This window comes from Leopardus geoffroyi, chromosome C2, assembly GCF_018350155.1.
Source record: "Leopardus geoffroyi isolate Oge1 chromosome C2, O.geoffroyi_Oge1_pat1.0, whole genome shotgun sequence".
NCBI classification, from domain to species: domain Eukaryota; kingdom Metazoa; phylum Chordata; class Mammalia; order Carnivora; family Felidae; genus Leopardus; species Leopardus geoffroyi.
The window spans coordinates 150,200,664-150,222,908 of NC_059333.1; the positions used below are offsets into that span (position 1 = coordinate 150,200,664).

At 37.8% G+C, this 22,245-nt stretch overlaps 1 protein-coding gene across 3 annotated transcripts in view; it reads right to left on the reverse strand.

Annotated features, from left to right (window-relative positions):
* Positions 1-22,245, reverse strand: part of CTNNB1 (catenin beta 1) — a 41,262-nt gene that overhangs the window by 18,240 nt on the left and 777 nt on the right. Inside the window, exon 2 of one of the 3 annotated variants that reach the window (XM_045436437.1) lies at positions 15,959-16,024. The exons of the other annotated variants lie outside the window; for them this stretch is intronic. The gene's annotated coding sequence lies outside the window, so the exon portion shown is untranslated. The remainder of the gene's footprint in view (positions 1-15,958; positions 16,025-22,245) is intronic. 3 annotated transcript variants of the gene reach the window in all.

Sequence of the window (22,245 nt, forward strand, 5' to 3'; positions counted from 1 at the left end):
TGTAATATACACATCACCCCACCCTGTAAGTTTCTCTAAATTCTGAGATTAAATACTCAAAAAAACCTTTTTTTTTTGCCACGTGTACAGCCTTCTTGGCTTGCCAGATTCTTTAAAAAAAATTTTTTTTAATTTTGAGAGAGAGAGAGAGAGAGAGAGAGAGAGAGAGAGAATCCCAAGCATGCTCCACACTGTCAGCACAGAGTCCAATGCAGGGCTCAAACTCACAAACCACAAGACTATGACCTAAACCAAAATCAAGAGTCAGATGCTCAGTCAACTGAGCCACTCATGTGCCCCTTGCCAGATTCTAGAGGGAGTCCTTTTATATTTTCATAGGGTACATGTATATGTTATATATAAGAAGTTCCTTGAATAATCACTGATACAGCATATTTAGGCCTATCGTGTGTCTGAGAATATGATTTCACTACTTAAAATAATGTGATAATGGTAATATCCTTTACACTTATGATATATCCTTACTGTCACCAATGAGTACCTTCATACATAATCTCTGGTCAGTAACATAATCCTAAAATAGTCTTGATACTCCAGAAAAAAAAAAAAAGAGAATGTTTTAAAACAAACTTTTACTTTATTCACTCTAAGATCAAGTCACTACAAAAAGCAGATGATTTTTCTTCAGCCTACAGTACTCTAAGCAACTGAAAACACTGATATTTTAAAACACAGTTATTTCAAAGTACACAATAAACAGGCTTTATCTATCTACACAGGCACATTTTTATAATTTCCAAATATAATTTTATGCCAGCTAAGTTAAACAAAATGTTTAATACTGTTTATGTGGTAAAAGTACAAAGATTACATGCCAGCTTCTAAATACCTGGGCACAAAGGGAATCTAGAAAGATGGGTTTTAAGATGGCTTCAACTCTTCTGCATTTTTTTAAGAAAAATACAGCAAAATTACATACACCTCTTAATATCTAGGCCACCCATGAGTGCATGGCTGTTTGTTACATTATTCTCTATACTGTGCGTAGCAAGAATAATTGACTGAAAATAAAATAAGGAAATAGTTCTACATCAGCATCTCAGGTAAAGTAATTCAAACCCCAAATATGATTTTAAAACATAAGAAAATCTTTGTACCTTTTCAAACAATTAAAATGGAACTATCCATAAAAGACACAAATGTTTCATGTACACTTCTGTCAAACCAGCTAAACCTTACAATTCAAGTACCAAAAGTGAGGATAAAATACTCCCGTCTCCTTGAAGAGGCAGCAGTCACAGTAGCTGAATAGGCTACAAATCTATTTTAGAAGGCTAGAGACTGCAGCTATGTGGGAGGATCTGTTTCCACTACATCTTGAAACTGAAAATCCTGTTCCTCTTAAGTTCATAAAATGATGATTAGCGAAATCCTTTTAAACTGAGGACATTCTTTGTTAACATTCTAGAGACACTTTTACAACTCTTTTAAGTTACACACAGTGATAATACTGCACAGAAAACAGTTCACGGTTAAACTAAATTGTTAATAAAAAGTGACCATTATGTACAAACTACTTTCCTATGTACAAATAGGTTAGAAAATCATAATCACAAAAAGATCTCATGCATAAAAGCAACAATAAAAACAAAGTACATACAAGATTAAATGTAATTATTTTTTTCTTGGCTGGAAAATCGTTTTGTACTATATAAAGATATTGTTGGTTTTCTCTTAGTTAAGGCTAATATCCTTGGTACACAGAGAACTAAAGACAAATCAATAAAAAAAACATCAGGGAAAGGGCAGAAACCATCATTTCAAAGGAAAAATACAAAGTAAGCAATAAATACACACAAAAGAATTTAAACTCATTTATTTTTTGCATATCAGCCCAGCAGATTTAAAAGATTAATAATATCGACTGCTGAGACGATACAGTTGACCCTGGAACAAGGGTTCAAAATGCGCGGCTGCACTTTACGTGATTTTTTTTTTCATCATGATTAGGTATACTCTTTAATCCCCACCCCCAATTTCAACCCCACGCACGCACCTCCCTTTGGTAACCATCAGTTTGTTCTTTACAGTTGAGTCTGTTTCTTTTTCTTTTTTTAATACAATTTATTGTCAAATTGGTTTCCATACAACACCCAGTGCTGATCCCAACAAGTGCCCTCCTCAATGCCCATCACCCACTTTCTCCTCTCCCCCACCTCCCATTCAACCCTCAGTTTGTTCTCAGTTAAGAGTGTTTCTTGTTTTGCCTCTCTTTTTTCCTTTGCTCATGTTTGGCTTTTTAAATTCCGTATGAGTGGAATCATATGTTACTTGTCTTCGACAGATTTATTTCACTTAACATCATGCTGTCTGGCTCTGTTCATGTTGTTGCGAATGGCAAGACTTCATTCCTTGTTATGGTTAAATAATATTCCACTGTGTGTGTGTGTGTGTGTGTGTGTGTGTGTGTGTGTGTGTGTATACTTCTGGCCCCCTCACCATCTTTTTTTTTCCAAACACACACTAGAGTGAACTCTGAAAAGCCTAAATCATAGTACATGCACCTATAGTGGCTTCCTAGTGCACTTTGGATTTTATTCTATATCCTTATGGATCTGACATAAATATAGATGTATAGGTATAGGTATAGGTATAGGTATAGGTATAGGTATAGGTATAGGTATTAGATACATACGCACAACCCACTATATCTTCTTTATCCATTCATCTATCGATGGACACTTAGGCTGCTTCCATACTTTAGGTATTGTAAATAATGCTGCAATAAACGTAAGGGTGCATGTATCTTTTCAAATTAGTGTTTCTGTATTCTTTGGGTACAGATCCAGTAGTGGAATTACTGGATCACAGGGTAATTCTACTTCAAATTTTTTGAGAAACCTCCATACTGTTTCCCACAGTGGCTGCACCAATTTGCATTCCCACCAACAGTGTAAGAGGGTTCCTTTTTCTCCACATCCTGGTCAACACTTGTTTCTTGTATACATTTGTTTTTGTTTTTTTACAGTACAGTACTATAATAAATGTATTTTCCCTTATGATTTTAACATTTTCTTTTCTCTAGCTTACTTTATGGTAAGGATACAGTACTTAATACATACAACACACACAAAAAAATGTTTTAATCCTGTTTATGCTATTGCTAAGGCTTTTTTCTCTATCAACAGTAGGCTACTAGCCATTAAGTTTTGGAGGAGTCAAAGTTTTATGCAGACTTGGGACTACATAGGAACCGGTGCCCCTAATCCCCACATTATTCAAGAATCAACTGTAGTTCAACTACCAGAAACTTTTTGGAGGGTAGGTTGGCACTACCCATTAAATATGTGTAAATAACCTCTGACTTTAAAGTTCCATTTTTATAATAGAAACATAATTTGTAGCAATATTCACAGAAGAATGCCAAGAGGTCTGCACAATGAAGCATTCATAGAAAAAAACTGGAAATTACCCAAATGCTCATCAACAAGGCAATGAATGAACAATAATTTATCCACTCGCCGAACAAACATGTAACACCTTTCATGTTACTGGCATTGCAGTAAGAGTGAATACCAGAGTCTGAGACTCAAGCTCGTACATCCAGTAAAGCCTGGATTCTGCTACTAGAAAGTTAAGCAATAAAAACAAAACAATTTAAAGAGAACTTCTGTGAAAGAAATAAACAAGGTGAGAAGAGAGTGAATGGTGGAGAAGGGCTATTCTAGGGAAGCATGGGATGACAGGAACATTTGAGCAGAGGAGGAGGAACCAGCCAGCTTAAGATGGGGCAGAACACTTCATGCAGAAAAAAAGTGGAAAGGAAGGTATGAGCTGTTTGGTAAAGGTACTAAAAAGTCACCAGTGTAACAAGAAATCAGGGAACTATGAAAAGAGAAAGGACCAGATCAACAAGGATATAGAATAAAATCCAAAGTGCACTAGGAAGCCACTAGAGGTACACATGTACTATGATGTAGTCTTTTCAGAGTTCATTCTAAGTGTGTGTATGGAAAAAAAGATGGCGAGGGGCCAAAAGAAAAGCAGGGACACCAATAAGGAAGCTACTGTAAGTGGTAAATCATCCAGGTGAGATGCAGTAGTGGATAACTATGTAGCCTTTAAAATGAATGAAAAAAGACACAGAAAAAAACCCCACATATCTAATATGCAAAGCCTTTGCACATTTTACGACATTTTTGCATACATTCCCAGAATTAAATGCATGTAAAAAATACATTAGTATCTGGGGCACCTGGGTAGCTCAGTCAGTTAAGCATCTGACTTCCACATAGGTCATGATCTCACAGCTTATGAGTTTGAGTCCCGCATGGGCTCAGAGCCTGGAGCCTGCTTCAGATTCTGTCTCTCTCTCTCTCTGTCTTCCCCGGCTCCTACTGTCATTCTCTCTCTCAAAAATAAACATTAAAAAATTTTTTTAAATACATTAGTATTAGAAATGATACTTTTCCACAGTGCCTGGGTGACTCAGTCGGTTGAGCGTCCTATTTCAGCTCATGGATTTTGTGAGATGGAGCCCTGAATCGGGTTCTCCCTCCCTCCCTCTCTCTCTGTCCCTCCTCTGCTCCAGTGCACGTGCGCGCACAACGTACTCTCTTTCAAAATAAATAAGCTTTAAAATAATTATATGTCTCCAAGAAAATAAATCATTTAGCCCCAATGTGTGTTAACCAGTGATACACAGCATTAAGGAAATGTTTCTAAGCATAAAAGCTAAGTGGCCCATAAAATAGACTTTCTGCAAAGGAAAGATGGTAACTTCTCAGCAACCATTTAGTACCTCAAGGCAAGAACAAATTGCTTAAAAAAAAAAAAAGGACATATTCTTTGGATAATAATGTTTTCCAAAAGCAAGGAGATCAAACTCACTGCAGTTTTTAAATACTTAGACAAATAACATTTTATTTAATTATATCAATAGTTTTCCTATTTTTTAGTAATTTCATAGAGATTTTCATTCATTTCTTGTTCTACTAAAGTGGTACTATTCTAAGAATCAACTGCATCACAATGTAATGCGCCAAGTTTTGTGGACTTATTTTAAATAATATATTTTACAGCATAATTTGAGGATGCAGCCTCGTAACATCAGGTAAACATCTAATTTTGCCCTTGATGTATTTAACAATGTACCATTATTAAATGCTTAGTAACTTTAGTTCTGAGCCTAATGTTATTTCATTGAATTCTCCCAGCAACCTTGTAAGTAGACAACATTCCCCAAACTATTAGATTAAAAGTCTGACTAGCAGCCGTTAATATGAGTCTAGTTGCTCCGTTAAAATTGAAATCCAGGTCTTACATTTAAGCTCAGAGTCATGTGCCCTTTTAATCAAATCACATGTCCCACTCGCACCCCAAAGTTAAAGACAATTAGTATTTAACAATGTTACAGATCAGTTCAAGAGAAAGGTTAACAAAAAGAACTATATTCTTTGAACAGCGACTACAGAAAAAGATCAATCTAAGATGTGAATCACTATATACTTCATACTTTGACTATGTGCCTAGCCAGACAGCACTACTGCTGACAAGAAAATGCAATCAAACACGAGTATATCATGCCAAGGAGATGGAAGAGTTATTTCGAGAGAGTTTCTACATGTTGATCTCTAGGCTCTGACTATAGGAAGAATTAATGGCAGGGAGTCAATGACTTCTAGGAGTAATTTATTTAATGCAATGCTTTCTATCCCTCAGCAATAACCTTCCTCTTTTTCACTTGTAGGAGTCTCCCTTTTCCACCATACCAGCACACAGACCTTTAAAAAAATAAGAAAAAAAGTTCAATGTGTGAACCCTATGAGGGCTGGGGCCCTTTAGTTGCACACTGTATCCAAAGTGCTTAGCATGTAATAAGCTTTTAGGTATTTGGCAGACTAAATGTGCCAATAAGAAAGACGTTCAAAAACTAGACAGTAGAATAAAATGTAATACAAAGGCTTAGATAGCCAACTAACAATTATGTATAACCTATGAGACTTCTTAAATTCCTTAAAAACATGAAATATTCATTTATGAAAGAACATATCTCATCTGAAACAGAGGTCAACAAACTTGTTCTGTAAAGGGCCAGACAGTAATTACTTTAGGCTTTGTGGGCCATAAGATGGGAGTACACCAAAATAAAAAGCTCTGCACAGCAAAGGAAACCATCAACAAAATGAAAAGGCAACATAATGAATGGAAGAAGGTACCTGCAAATGACATACTGATAAAGGGTTAGCATCTTATACAACTCAACACCAAAACACCCAAACAATCCAATTAAAACTGGACAGAGGACCTGAATAAACATTTTTCAAAAGAAGACCTATAGATGGCCAAAAGACACATGAAAAGATGCTCAACACCACTAATCATCAGGGAAATGCAAATCAAAACCACAATGTGCTATCACCTCACACAACTCAAAATGGCTAATACCAGAATGACAAGAAATAACAAGAGCTAGCAAGGATGTGGAGAAAAGAGAATCCTTGTGCACTGTCAGTGAGAGTGGAAATTGGTGGAACCACTGTAGAAAACAGTATGGAGGTTCCTCAAAAAATGAAAAATAGAAATACTGTATGATCCAGTAACTCCACAACTAGGTGTGTACTCCAAAAAAACCAAAAACACTAATTGGAAAAGATATATGCACCCCATGTCTACTGCAGCATTATTTATAATAGCCAAGATATGGAAGCAACCTAAATGTTCATCCACAGATGAATGGATAAAGAAGATGTGGTATACATATACACAATGGGATACCACTCAGCCACTAAAAAAAAAAAAAAAAAGGAATCTTGCCATTCATGACAACATGGATGGCCCTAGAGGGTATTATTATGCTAAGTGAAGTCAGATAAAGAAAAATAAATACCATATGATTTCACTTGTATGTGGAATCTAAAAAAAAAAAAAAAAAAAACAAAAAGCCAGAAAGACTCATAAATACAGAGAACTAGTGGTTGCCACAGTGAAGAGGTGGGGGAATGGGTGAAATAGGTGAAGGGGATTCAGAGGTACAAACTCCCAGTCATAAGACAAATATGTCACAGAGATGAAAAATACGACATTGGGAACACAGTCAATAATACTGTAATAGCACTGTATAGTGATAAGTGGCAACTGTTTATCATGATGAGCAGTCAAGTCACTACGTGGTACACATGAAACTAATACAACACTGTGTGTCAACTATACTTCAACAATAAAAATTAAAATAAAAAACTTTGTCACAGCTACTCAATTCTCTTGTAGTGTGAAAGCAACCACAGACAATATGCACATGAACAAGCATGGCTGTACTTGAATAAAACTTTACTCCTGGAAATTGCAAATCTGCTATTTCCCATAATTTCACATGTCAAGAGATCTTATCCTTGACTTTTTAATCAGTCATTAAAAAATATAAAACGTATTCTTAGTTCTCAGGCCATACAGAAACAGGTGGAGGACAGAAGTTGACCATCCCCTCATTTATTTATTACATACTTTCACTGGCAACAAACCAAAGGCAAGTGAGTTTACATTTTAATCAAGTACATTAAACCTAAATGTGAAGACCCATAACAGAAAGGGTTTTTAAGTGAGTTAACAGGTTACTTGAGAGGTCACACACAGTTTTTGCATGTGTCTTCAGAAACAGGTTGTGTAAAAAACAAAACTGGACCAAATGACATATGAAAGCCACAACAAGACCATTTATTTGGGAAAACCAATTTAGGCCATTAAGACTGGGTATGGACTGAACCAGAATTAAGCCTCAATATATGCATACTTTTAAAAATCTTTTTTTACTATAAAGATCTCCAACTTTGTTTGAAGGACCCTTTAAACTGACTACCAGATCCCTCCAATGGTTCTTACCTGGAAATTTCAAAAACAAGAGGACTCTGCTCCATCCCCATGGTTCTCCATCCCAGTAGAACTGGCACAGGACCCTGGCATTGCAATTTTTAATTTGTTTGAAGCGTCATACATGTTGCTGACACTGATACCCCCAAAGAAGGGCTACAGCTATAGGCAAATAATATGATCCAATTCTATTATATATAACATGCTGTTACATGCATAACAATGTTATATGTATAATGTTTTATATATATAACATTAGTCAATAACTCAAATCAAATTAAATTAAAACAAATGTGACTCCACAGAGTAACCCCAGGACCAGCTCCTAAAGAAGCATCTATTCATTAAGACACTACAGATTCTAATTACTTAATCTTTTAGCAACCTTCAATACCCCACCATACATGTCAAGTTTATGTTACTCTCCCAAACAGAAGGACATTTTTGCTGCCTTTGACAGCTTTACCATAGTAAAAAGTTTCATAATCATGAGGCTCTCTTATATTTAGAAAGAATAGCAGAATATTACAAAAGGTAGAGTGAGCTAGAAAGCTTTTATTTTCGAAATGTGACTACTTTCATTATCTCAATACAAAAAACCTTCAAGGAGTAATAGCTCTAAATCTGTTCGAAGTCCAAAAATACACCAGTAAATGAGTCATAACCTGGAGGTATATATCAATGTCTCATTGGCATATTGTTTTTTGTTTTCTCAATTTGCCAATTTGTTAATCAAGATTTTGTTTCACAAGTTTTCCCACAATTCCTTCACTTACTCAACAGTTCAAGGACATAGCAATACCAAGGGCATGAATACAATGTATACATAGATTTCACTTATTGAGTGCTGATGCATAGGGGCACTTGTACCCCAATGTTTATAGCAGCACTTTCAACAATAGCCAAATTATGGAAAGAGACTTAATGTCCATCAACTGATGAATGGATAAAGAAATTGTGGTTTATATGCACAATGAAATACTACGTGGCAATGAGAAAGAATGAAATATGGCCTTTTGTAGCAACGTGGATGGAAATGGAGAGTGTTATGCTAAGTGAAATAAGTCATACAGAGAAAGACAGATACCACATGTTTTTACTCTTATGTGGATCCTGAGAAACTTAACAGAAGACCATGGGTGAGGGGAAGGAAAAAAAAAAAAAAAAAAGGTTAGAGAGGGAGGGAGCCAAAACATAAGAGACTCTTAAAAACTGAGAACTGAGGGTTGATGGGTGGTGGGAGGGAGAGAAGGGTGGGTGATGGGCATTGAGGAGGGCACCTGTTGGGATGAGCACTGGGTGTTATATGGAAACCAATTTGACAAAAAATTTCATATTAAAAAAAAAAAGATTTATTCAACACATTTATTCAACAAATTTTTATGTAACTGCTACTCGCGAGGACGTGTAATAGATTCTGGGTATACAGTGGCAATTAAAGCAGATATGGTCCTTGCATCCTTGACCGGAAGGGAGACAATAAGTGAATAAACAATTACAAAGAGTGATAAGTGTATATAACTAAGTCACAAGTGGAAGAAGGGAGGAGAATGACACAAGGACAAATGGAAGGTTTTAGAGTGGACAAAGCCTTCTTGAAGGTAATTTTCAAGCTGAGACTTGAAGAAGGATGCAAAAGAGCCAGCATGTAAGGAGCAGAGCAGAAACATTCCAGAAACAAGAAATAACATGAACAGAAGCCCAGAGTCATGAAGACCCGATCACTTTAAGAACTAAACCTTGAGACCAGAGTGGTTCAATTATAGTGGGAAAGAGTGGATGCAATGAGATGAGGCTGAAAATAGCCAGACTGTGTAGGGCTGTCTAGCCTTCGGTTAAGGAATGCATTTCTTTTTCCTAAGTGCCACTGAAAGTCCACGAAAGGTCATAAGCTGGTTAATAACAAGATCTCATGGAGTTTTTAAAGCTGGTTTTGGTTATATGGGAAAACAACTGAAAGAGAACAAGAAATAAAAAAGGGAACCTGTAAAGAAACCATAGCAAATAGTCCAGGTAATAGATGGTGGCAGCTTAAGCTCAGATGGTAGCACTAAGCACAAAAATAGCTACACTGGAGAAATACTTTGGAGGTAGAAACAATAGACTGTTGATGGACTAGTTCTAATAAATGAGAGGAATTAAAGTAGGATAAGTGGAATTAAAGAAGAGTCCTACATATTTGGGTTGAGCAATTAAGTTGTGATACTAAGTTTAGTGCAATGTAGGAAAAAAGAGGAGAATGTTTCTAGAACTACACTGTCCAATATGGTAGCCACTTGTTACATGCGGTTATTTACATTTACATTTACTTTCATAAAAAAATTAGTTTTTCATATTGCCATATTCAAATGCTCTAGAGCCACATGTAGCTGGTGGCTACCACACGGGGCAACATAGATGTAGAACATTTCCACCACCAGAGAAAATTCTACTGGTGAGTAGAAGGAAGGTGTTACAGAAGGAAGAAAGAAATATATACATAATACCAAATGCTAGGTGGTCCGGCAAGACTAAAGCTAAAAAGTATCCACATGGTTGGTCAACACGCAGGTCCAATAGGAGCTCAGCAGAGCATATTCGCTGGAATAATGAAAGCAGAGCATGAACTGGAATGGGAGATGAAAAGTGCAGACATGTCCATAGGGTATGGACACACCATGAAATAGAGCAGAGAAATAAAGGGGGCATTAGCCGGAGGAAAACAAAGGGTGTCATTTCTAGAATATTCACCCAGCCAACACACCTTTACTGTGCACCCATAACTTCTAGACATTCTTCTGAGTACCAGAGATATAAAATCAGGACAAGATCAGGAGAGGAAGAAAGAACAAACAAGCAAACAATGTTATTTCAGAGTATAATTAAGTGCCACAAACCAAATAAAAGAATAGAATATGATAAAATTAAAATGAGCGAACAGAAAAGTCCTCAATGTAGAAGTGGTATCTAAACATGAGCCATAAATGACAAGAAGGAACCATCTCTGCAAATGTCTGGAATATACCTGTATGCTACTGGGAATGATCTAAATGAGATGATAAGATTCACTCAACACATACTTACTGATCATCTATTATGTAGTATGACTCTAGGCACTGGGAGGAAGAAAGCAGTGAAGGACACAGACCAAAACCCCTGTCTTTCTGGAGTTTACATTCTAGTAGGCTAAGAAAAAAGAAAACAAACAATCAAAAAAACCAAACTATTATGTTAGAAAGTGACAAGAGCTGTGGAGAAACATAAAGCAAGAAAGGAGATAGGAAGATGGGGAAGGACTGTGATTTTAGACAGCATAGCAAGAAAAAGCCTGAAGGAGATGAGGAAGTGAGCCACGATATGGGATCATGCTTGACCAGTTGGAGGAAAAACATAACAGCCTGCACAGATAAAGAAGACAAAAGTAGTAAGTGATAAAGAGAGTGTAGACACGGAGGGATTTGTGCTTTTACTGGGTAAGCACCTGGAGGTTTCTGAACAGAAAAGTTACTTATCTACTGCTTTGTAAGGGTTACCTCTGGCTGCTGTGTTGAAGATATATTTTAGAAGAACAAAGGTGTAAGTAGGGAGACCAGTTAGGAAGCCTTTGCAGTAACCCAGGCAAATGATTACAACGGTACTGCTATGGTTAGAAATGGTTAGATTTTAGATATTGTTAAAGGGAGAAAAGACAGGATTTACAGACAGGGTTTCCATACTGAGTGTTAGAGAAACAGGAGTCAAGAACAATATGGTCAGGGCTGCCTGAGAGGCTCAGTCAGTTAGGCATGCGACTCCTGATTTCCGCTCACATCATGACCTCGCCATTCATGGGTTCGAGCCCTGTGTTGCCCTCTGCTTTGACGGCATGGAGCCTGCTGGCAGTTCTCTGCCTCTGTCTCTCTCTCAAAATAAATAAACACCAAAAAATGAAAAAGAACAATATGATTAGAAGTCTGAGTACCTGGTGCTCTCTCTCTCTCTCAAAAATAAAAATAAACATTAAAAAATCTTTTTTAAAGAAGTGGGGGGCGGGGGTCGCCCGGGTGGCTCAGTTGGTTGAGCATCCAACTATAGCTCAGGTCATGATCTCAGTTTGTGAGTTTGAGCCCCACGTCGGGCTCTGTGCTGACAGCTCAGAGCCTGGAGCCTGCCTGCTTCGGATTCTGTATCTCCCTCTTTCTGCCCCTCCCCTGTTTGTGCGTGCATGCTTTCCCAAAAATATATATATATATTAAAAAAATTAAAAAAAAAAAAGAAAAGCCTGAGTTAACTGGAAAGATAACAGTTCCATTCAGAAACAACTAAGAGAAGCAGCCATTAGGGGAAATTGAGAGCTCATTTCTAGAAAAGTTAAGTCTGTGATACTTCTTAGACACCCCAAAATTTTTTTTCAAAATAGCTGGGTATTAGAATCTAAAGTTTAGGAGAGAAACCCAAGCTAGGGATATAAATTTGGAAGTCAGAAGCAAACAGATTAAATGCCATCTGTTTAAAGCTATGAGACTAGAGAGTGTATTTAGACAACAAAAAATAAGTCTTAAGACTAAACTCTCAGTCACATCAATAAAGAGATCAGAGGGGCGCCTGGGTGGCGCAGTCGGTTAGGCGTCCGACTTCAGCCAGGTCACGATCTCGCGGTCCGTGAGTTCGAGCCCCGCGTCGGGCTCTGGGCTGATGGCTCAGAGCCTGGAGCCTGTTTCCGATTCTGTGTCTCCCTCTCTCTCTGCCCCTCCCCCGTTCATGCTCTGTCTCTCTCTGTCCCAAAAATAAATAAACGTTGAAAAAAAAAAAAAAAATTAAAAAAAAAAAAGAGATCAGAGAGAGAGAACAGAAAACCCAAAGGAGACGAAGAAGGAACCACCAGCAAGGCAGGAAGAAAACCTGCTAGCAGACATCGTAGCCTAGAAGCCAAAGAAGAAAGTGTTTCAAGCAACTGTGCCAAATGCTACTCATAGGTTAAATGAGATGAGGACTGTTAATTTATAACATGGTGATTTCCTGGTATGGGTTCAAAAGAAAGGGAGAGTGAATAAAAGCAATTGTTTCAAGCTATTTTGTGTGGGTGGTGGGTAACAGGGGAGACAGGAAGAAAAAATTGTTTTAAAATGAGATAAGCAATATCATGTTTGTGTGCTCATGGGAAGAGCCAGCACAGAAGGAAAAACCAATGATGCAGGAGAAGGGAGACTGACAAGAGTGATAATATTCTTGAGACCAAGAAGGGAACGAGATCTAGTACACAAATGAACTGGTTGTCTTGGAACACTACAGTTCATGCAGTGATGGAGAAGGTAAAGCACACGGTCACAGATACGGGAGCATGCAGGAATTTTTCAAATCATTCAATATGCTTAGTGAGATAGAAAGCAAGGGTATTAGATGAGGAAGAATAGGGGAGAAGGTGTTGGAATGTTAGAGGAAAAGAAAGATGCAATCATAAAAGAGAGCGAACTAACAGACTGGGGACCACTGGGGATGAAGCCAGGGAGAGACAAAGTTGTTGAAAGTGTATATAAGAAAGTGATTATGATTCAATACGAAATCTCAGGTGGGAGTAAGTGAGGGTGAGGGACCCTGAAAAGGCTAGATGGATATAGATTATAGGTTCTGGTGGGGCTGAAGGGCTGCTGGAATTCAAGTACTTCCTAGAGGAGTAAGGCAGTGGGGCACTTGAAATGAGATTGGAGAGGGGCACCTGGCCCAGTCAGTTAAGTGTCCTGACTCTTGATTTTAGCTCAGGTCATGATCTCACAGTTCAGAGAGTTTGGCCCCACATCCAGATCTGTGCTGGCAGCACTAAGCCTGCTTGGGATTCTCTCTCTCTCTCTCTCTCTCTCTCTCTCTCCCTCCCTCCCTCCCTCCCTCTCTCCCTCTCTCTCTCTGCCCCTCCCCTGCTCTCTCTCAGAATAAAGTTAAAAAAAAAAAAAAAGAAAGAAGAAATGAGATTGGGGAGGGGGTAGTAATTAGTATAAGACGAAGCATTCTAGGATATGACAATGGGAACATGTGGTTGAATTAGAGTGAAAAATGAGATCACTGGAGAAGAAAGCAGGAATAGGCCAGAACATCTTTTATACCAGTGTTCCTCAAAGAGCCAGACCACGACACCATGAGGAGCCTGTGCCAGATGATATATCAACATGCTGCTTCCTTTATCAAAAAAGAGTTGCTGCAAAAAAAGTCAGCTGGACTAAACAGTGAACTTAGTGACAGAGGTGATTTATATTCTGGCACAAACCCCTTATCATAATCCTCACCAGTAACCAACAGTTCAGACCAGACGACATTTTGAGTAGCACTGCTCTACACGGACACTGACATCTCCAAGAATTATGACAGAAATAAAAGAGGACACTGAGCCAAGCTAATAAAGTGTTCAAGGAAGGAGGGAGATGACCCTCCTTACTTTTTCTTCTCTTCTCAAATATCCCAACACCTCCCCAGGAAGTCAGTAGGTGACTGAAATAAAGAGGGGTAGTGGGTAGTATAATTTGATGGCATGAGAGTCAAAGATCGAAGTTCTAGAAAATAACGGTTAAGAAGTGAATGAAAAACAAAGACACTTTCTCTACCTCTCAGTTTAGTAGTAAAATGTGTGCAAAAAGGGAAAACATTTACCACTGAGAGAGCCGCAAGGAAGTAGCATTATCAGGGGACAGACTAGGTTACAGTTGGAGTAAGAGAGAGAAGGGAACATTCCCAGAATACACTGAAAATAAAAGGAGTTCTGGGAGTTACATAAGGTACAGTGAGTGATAAAAGGTGGGAGATGGAGACTTAAAAAGTAAGGGGATTAGAATCTGGAGGAAGGGATAAGGCTAATACAGAAGAGTTAGGTAGAACTAAAAGAACAAAGTCCTTGAAACCACATGGGTCAGGACTGGCCTCTGACCAGAATATACTATTTCCTCCATTTTATTTCATTTTTTTAAGTTTATTTATTTATTTTGAGAGAAAGCACACATGAAAGCGGGGAAGAGGCACAGAGAGGGAGAGAATCCCAAGGAGGCTCTCAGAGCAGAGCCCAACTCAGGACTTGATCTCTCTGTGAAGTGTGAGACCATGACCTGAGCCGAAATCAGGAGTCAAGACCCTTAACCAACTGAGCCACCCAGGTGTCCCTCCTCCATTTTAAAGATGGACACTCGATGCAGACTGGCAGGGCGTTGAAGGAGTTCCTGCTTAGCTTCAGACAGACGAGAGGGGACTCATCTGAAAAGCAGAGAAGGTTAAATAGTCTTCCTGTCTTGGAGCTTTCTAGAGAAACGTAGTATCTGGGATATAATGGCAAAGGGAGAAACGTGAAGTCCTTTAGCATATTGTCAGGGTATTCTTCAAGCAGATCAGTACGTATTCTTACCAAAAAAAAAGGGATCCAATTAGCTGAGCCTAAAAAACCAAACTTTAAAATCAAGCAAAATGCGAGAAAACAGACTAAACTTACTAAGCTTTCTAAAGAGTTCTATGTCCACGCATACTAGGTGTCCTGTAACATTTGGTGTCCACTTTTGCATCTATGAACTATTAGGGAGATACATGTCTGACACCACTGCATTCTTTCAGTAGCTCAGAAAATAATTTAGGTGTCTCAGCCAGCACTTTCTACACAGTGGAATGGAACTCGACTTGGAAACCTCGACAGTTAGATTGAAAAATATTTCTAAGAAACTCTGGTTCCTGCTTTACACATACGGCACTCATCTAGTATGTGGAAAACTTCAAAGACTTGCTCCCTACACTCTTACCCCCAAACCACTTAATTATACTTAAAAAATAGAGTAGTTTACAACAACCACCCCTCGGTGCAAATTACTACAATCATTTAAGATCACCTTCAAATTGTTTTTCCAAGAAATTCTGCAGTCATTTTTATATGGACAATGTACAATAAAATGGGTATATATACATACACATATATCACAATTATTTAAGCTATCATAAAACCCTTTTAATAAAAGAAGCTTATTAAACTAGCCCTTCGGCCTTTGCACATCTTTTACTTCCAAGTCAAATCAACTACCAGCATTTAAGATAAGACTTATTAATCACAGATATGGTTTGTATGCCACAAGGATTTATGAACTTGAAAGAACGTAGACAGGTTAAAAATCTCTCCCCCTGCCCAATTTTTTAAACTCATTGTTTAACATACCTGTTACGAATCTTGAAAGGAAACTACCGGCATAACAACATGTGAATGACGAAATCACAAGTAAAACTGTGGGAACATTAGTGAAGAAATTAAGAGAGGGAAAAAATAGGAGAGAAAACGAGAAGTGCTATGGAGCATTTTCACCCCAGCATCATCCAGCTGTTCACACTATTCAAACTGCTGGGAATGAGGGGGAGCCTTTTCAACAAGTTCAAAAGAAATCAAAGGCTGGAAATTTCTGGAATATTGTAAGGGAAACTTTACAGTGGCTTGGTAAAGTTACACAGGGATAGGAGGATAGGCCAGGGAGTCAGTACCTCTGAGACAAATGTTTTGTAAAAAGTCCACTGATCAGTTTAGTTTGTATTCTATACCATATCGTATAAAATACATTTGTAGCACTATTCTCAGATACTGCTTTTTATAACCAATGTTGTCCTATGCATTGCACTTTCAGTCCAGACATAGCTTGCTTGTCATTTAAACATGTAGTCTGCAGGTTAAACATGTAATTAAACATGTAGTTTGCCAACTTTTCCAACTCCGGAAATGAAAATTTTTACCCTAGCAAAAAAAGATTTAACCAAAATCTAACTGCCTTTATAAATTTATTCTGACCAAATAATAGAATGCCATTAATTTAAATAAAACTTACGTTCAATATATTTTTAATTATCTAAACTTTGTTTTTAAGTTTTGGATTTGGTCTGATAATAGTTTATCTTAAAAGTGTAGACTTCAGGGGTACTTGGGTGGCTCAGTTGGTTCACCATCCAATTTCAGCTCAGGTCATGATCTCAAGATTTGGTTCGTGGGTTCGGCCCCACATCGGGCCTGGAGTTGGCTTCAGGTTCTGTGTCTCCCTCTCTCTCTGCCCCTCCCCCACTCATGCTTTTGGCCTCAAAAATAAACATTAAAATTTTTTTTTAGGGGCGCCTGGGTGGCTCTGTCGGTTAAGCGTCCGACTTCGGCTCGGGTCATGACCTCACGGTTGGTGGGTTCGAGCCCCGCGTTGGGCTCTGTGCTGACAGCTCAGAGTCTGGAGCCTGCTTTGGATTCTGTGTCTCCTCCCTCTCTCTCTGCTCCTCCCCCACTCATGCTCTGTCTCTCTCTCTGTCAAAAATAAATAAACATTAAAAAAATTAATTTTTTAAAAAAAGTGTAGACTTCAGATAAAAACCAGGAGAACATGATTTAAAGGCATTAATAAAATTTTAGGCTGACATGATTACGTACATGCAGTCACAGCATCTCCAGCGTTTTTAATACCTTCACAGATTAAGTTTTGAGATCTCTTTTAAAAATACTTTAAAAAGCTATAATTAAGATGATCAAGTTGTTATTTTTCCTTTTCCTTGACCCAAACCATCTTATAATTCCTAAACTTAATTGAGTCTTCCAGATTTCACAATCACATGAAAATGTTAAGTTCCTGCGTATAATCAATTGATAGAAGGCATCTTCCAAGTGCCAAAATATAACCCTAACAGTTTAACAATCTTATTTCCTAAGTTATACAAACCCACAGATTCGTATTATCTTCATTTCAGAATCATTAAGAACTGTACTCTAAATCGAAGTACTGCAGATGTTACAAACTAGCAGTATCCTGCTAACAGGTGTATTTTATTTGTGCTGAACAGTGTCTTTAAACATGAATCTCATTCACCAACATGTGCAAATCAAAGGATGCACATAAATCTGATCCTTCTTCTCTCAGAAAAAAACAATCAGATGATATGACAACATGAACAATACAGTTCATGTGGGAATATACCAACACAATGGCTGGAACCGAAGACTGGCTGCTTAGATGGAACTTGTACTCTCCAATTTCTTGCAGTCCACGGTCTCAGACACCCCATGCTGTCTGGTCCTAGAAACACTGAGAGGCCATTCCCACTGTAACAGAAGACCAAACCTATATGGCTTTTGAAAGCAATCTTACTTTAGTCACTTATCTTGAATGCCAACATGTTGTATGTCAGCCAATTTCAAGAAATAAATTAAGTCCCTAATAGGTAGACTTTTTCAGTAAACTGTATGTACATGATTTTTAAAGGAACTTTCAAATCTACTCTCATCTCTTATAAAAATCTTGGAAAATTGGGACAGAAGCTATTTGACCTTAGAGATAATAAATGCTGCAAATACTAAGAAGTAACTTGGACATCTAATTCCAAAAAATGATTCTTTATGAAGGAATACAATCCATTCTGGAATAACCACTTACATAAAACAATTGAGGCATTCTTGCCGTGTTTAAAGAAAAAAAAAAACTCCTAACTATAATACGTTTCTCAAATAGTCAAAAATCATTAACGTTTCCACAATATTATGCTGAATTCCAAGAGCAAAAATACTGTCATTTCCCTTCCCTACATCAACTTTTCAATTTCATTTCAACCACCCATTATGAAAAAGACATCTAAAATTTTTTCTAAACCGATGAGTTTTCCGTAAAATTAACATCTGACTTCCAAAAGGTAATTGAGAATACACTTCATTCTTGTTACTAATAATCCTATTTGAAACAAGTATATTCATAAAAAAAAAAGTGTTACTAACAGAAACATAAGAACTTTAATACAGGAGCCTGGAGAAAGGTTTTTATTGAAAAACTTAAAGGGCAAAAAATTAGTGTATCACCACCCACAACTCTACACAATGAGAGCCTACAGTAACTATGGTCCAGAGTTCACATACACTGACTCAGCTGGCTTTGTTTTTATCTAGATCCTAACAGACATATTCCTTAATAATATAACTGAGCTGAGCACTTACTCATGTTTTATCATGTAATGGATTTAGACAAATTGAGAGATTCAATTAACTTTTGCTGACCACTTGAGTTTCTGTAACTCATTAAGATGGCTAAACACCTGATCTTTTACCCCCAAAGTATCAGTTTTTGGTTTTACCATTATGATATACTTAACCTACTTAAAGTGACTTAAATACGTGATCCCTATTTTAACTTTGATCTTTCTCCTATAAATATTGGTTGAAATGACATTTTCTCAAGCCAGTCTTTTAATCAGAAATATTAATATGAATAAATTATTCTAGAATTCAAAAGGTTTCCCAATTGATGCTTTCTCATCAGAATTATCCAAAAATAGATTCCATACAAACTTGCTGGGGGTAAAAAAAAAAAAAAAAACAACCAGAAGCATTACATTATATCCACTGGAGGGCACTCAACATGACCAAAGAATGCAATGAAAACATGCCCTAACACTACTCTCACTCTGCTGCAGCATCAGGTTTGAGGGAGACTCTGGGGGTGGGAATGTCTCTCTTAAGAGATGTCCACAATTAAATTTTAAAAAGGCAGTTAAACTCTAAAACAGGGTTCCTAATTTAACTTCCTTTTCTCTGTTAAGAGCATCTTTTTCTTCAGAGAAAGTAGGTTTTATACATACTTTTAAGGACAGCAGGGTTCAAGCCTCAACAGATGGGTCTAAGTTTCCAATTGAGTCAAGCTCAGTCTTGCATGAAACGCAAAAGCAGCATTCTTAAGTCAACAGAAGAAATCACCTTCTCCTGAGTTTAAATGATGAAAAGCCATGGAGTTAATTCCTACTCATTTTCAAGCAACATAAATCACACATTCTCCCTTTGTGGAACCTGAGAAGCATATACTTATTTTAGCCTATTAGCCAGTTATCTAATCACACAATTAGAACAGCATCACATTAACAATGGTCTGTTGAAAACTGAGAACTGATTCTGCAAATCAGTATCCTCTATATTAGGGTACTGGAGGCAGTAGCTACATGCTCTGGAATCCTCAGAAGCAGTCCCTAGTCTTTGTTTACTATTTACTTTTATGGTATAAAAATGTTTTCAGTCAAGCTATTTCAACAGAAGATATCACATTCCCAACAAAAAGAGAGTTACAAGAAAACGAAGTTAATACAACTCATGTTTTCAAAAACAATGTCACAAGTCTATATGCACTACACAACAGTTGCTGATACTGAAAAAGTGTGTCCTACTCTAAAAGGCATTCACCCCTTCCGTCCTGGGTTAGCAATCAAGCACACTTCCCACCAAGCTCTAAGTACAAACTTAAAATTCACCACCTACTCATCTGCAATTCCTGATTATCAGCAACTAGTAAACCATGAAAGAGAAACAAAATCTTGTTGTAACTGAACAGATACATTCTCTCATTTCAATAACACAAAAGTTTCACTTGGCTAAATACACTCAGTCCATTTCTGGAGTTTTAATTTCACCGCTTCTTAAAACTATAAAAAAGATACTCAAACTTCTGAATTACCCACCTCCCTAGTTTCAATATTTACGCTCTTCTTCCCACCCTCCAAACAATAAAGACGGGTATCTGCAGCCAGTTTTCCTAAGTGCTCCACCTTCAAATACCCTTAGAGAAATTGGCCTACTTCATTCATGTCTTCCCTTCTATTTGGGCAGTATCTCTCTGAAAACAAGCACACAAAACTTTATTTACATGAAGAATTTTTACTCTAGGCCTGACTAGTAATCATAGGAAGCTCAATTCAGTTTGAGAAGTTTAATACTTACTCTACACTCTACATAATACTCTTGGCAAAGAAAGTAGTCAGATAACAACAATTGGTTCAAAAAAAGAAAACTTTTGAATGCTTCTTGACACTTTAACAGTGGTAAAAAACAGTGGTTTTACTTTTTCATTAACCACCTTATTCTTAAAACTTCATTTTCCCTGGAAACTATTTAAAACGACTGGTCCCCAACCTCTGGGAGAAGAATCTCAAGCCTAGGACTCCACAAGGACTCTAAGTTGCACGCTATACTAAACTTCCTAGTGCATTTCATTTCCCCCTCAAGGACTTCAGACTTGAATAGTCTCAGCATTCCTTTAATCCTATAGAACAGTCTTCTGCAAGTTTTTCAAGTTACTGTTGCAATCACTTTAGGGCCTTGTCCTTGTACATGGCCTTCAGAACAAAGACTAGGTCAAAGTAATGAATACTGGTGCAAATTGAGCAAATTTTGTGAAATGATATTCTCAAGTAACCATAATGGTACTTTTTTTTTTTTTTTAAATCCAGAGATTTCTGTGGGTTCAACTGGGAACGTAAAATAAATACTGCAGCAGCCTGTTTAGACCCAAAACAAAGCCTCCAAAGTAGTTTAGGTCACTAATCTAAGCGGATACTTAACAGTAGCATTATGTAAATACATTTCAAGGCACGTCGACTATTTTGTAGGACGCAGACAAGTTCACATGAAGAATATCTGAAGGTACTGAATGTTCAACTCACAGTAACGAAATGACTTCCTAAATTCCACACAAAATGCTTTATAACTCCAACGATCTGAAAAACAGTAGCCTAGACTTTATCAAAGGATAGCCGTCTCTTCAAGTTGATGTCTAGTCTAAGCCACCACTATTCACGACACAAAGCTCTCATTTCACTAAAACCACTCCTCGATTTCCTTTTGCCGACCTCTGCATACCAGCAGGCCAGTCTCTCTTCATTCACCACTCACAAACTCAGGGGGGAGGGGAGACCACAGATGTCTGGAAGATACAAAGTATGGAGACAATGCTCCCTCCGAAAGGGAACAGAAAACCAAGGAAACAACTACACCCAACTGCCAAAGCTTTTAAGTTTCGCGGATTCAGAAGCTGGCTTTGAGAACTTCGAAAGTCTCTGTTCAAAATCCTCTCCCGAGACAAAACACTGAAAGAAGTTGCAACACTTTGAATTTCATTTGGTCAATTTTGTAGCGAGGGAAAAATTCACTCCGCTGAAAAGAAAAACGTGCTCCAAAAATCACGTTTAGCTGCCATAAAAGTATCTGAATACATCATTTCTACCAAGATTCTCCTCCAAGCAGTCAGAAGCTGAATCCCGCGGTTCGCTTGATAAGAAACAGTAAAAGCCAGTCGCCCTGGCCCCCGCCCCTATTTTTACAAGGGTCTCACACCCACCGCCGTAAATCCAAGACTCTCAGCACATTGCACGCCGTTTCCACTCACCTGCACACGGTACAAGAAAACGTAGGTGCAGGACATGGGTTTATTTGTGCAAGCCCTACTGACGCATCGCACCGTCTGCACTAGGAGTTTGGTTCCTCTAAGGTTTAAAGTTGCTCGGATCCAAACAAGAACCAGTGCCAAACTCACAGAAGCAGGGCATTAAAAATAAATAAAAAAAAAAAAAAAATACTAACAATTCTCTTTAAGGATTCTCTTAATTCGTTCTCGAGAAACGGAAAGAGAGAATTGGAACAGAAAGTCTCCTGGCCCTATCGGCCCTGCAGATGGGACC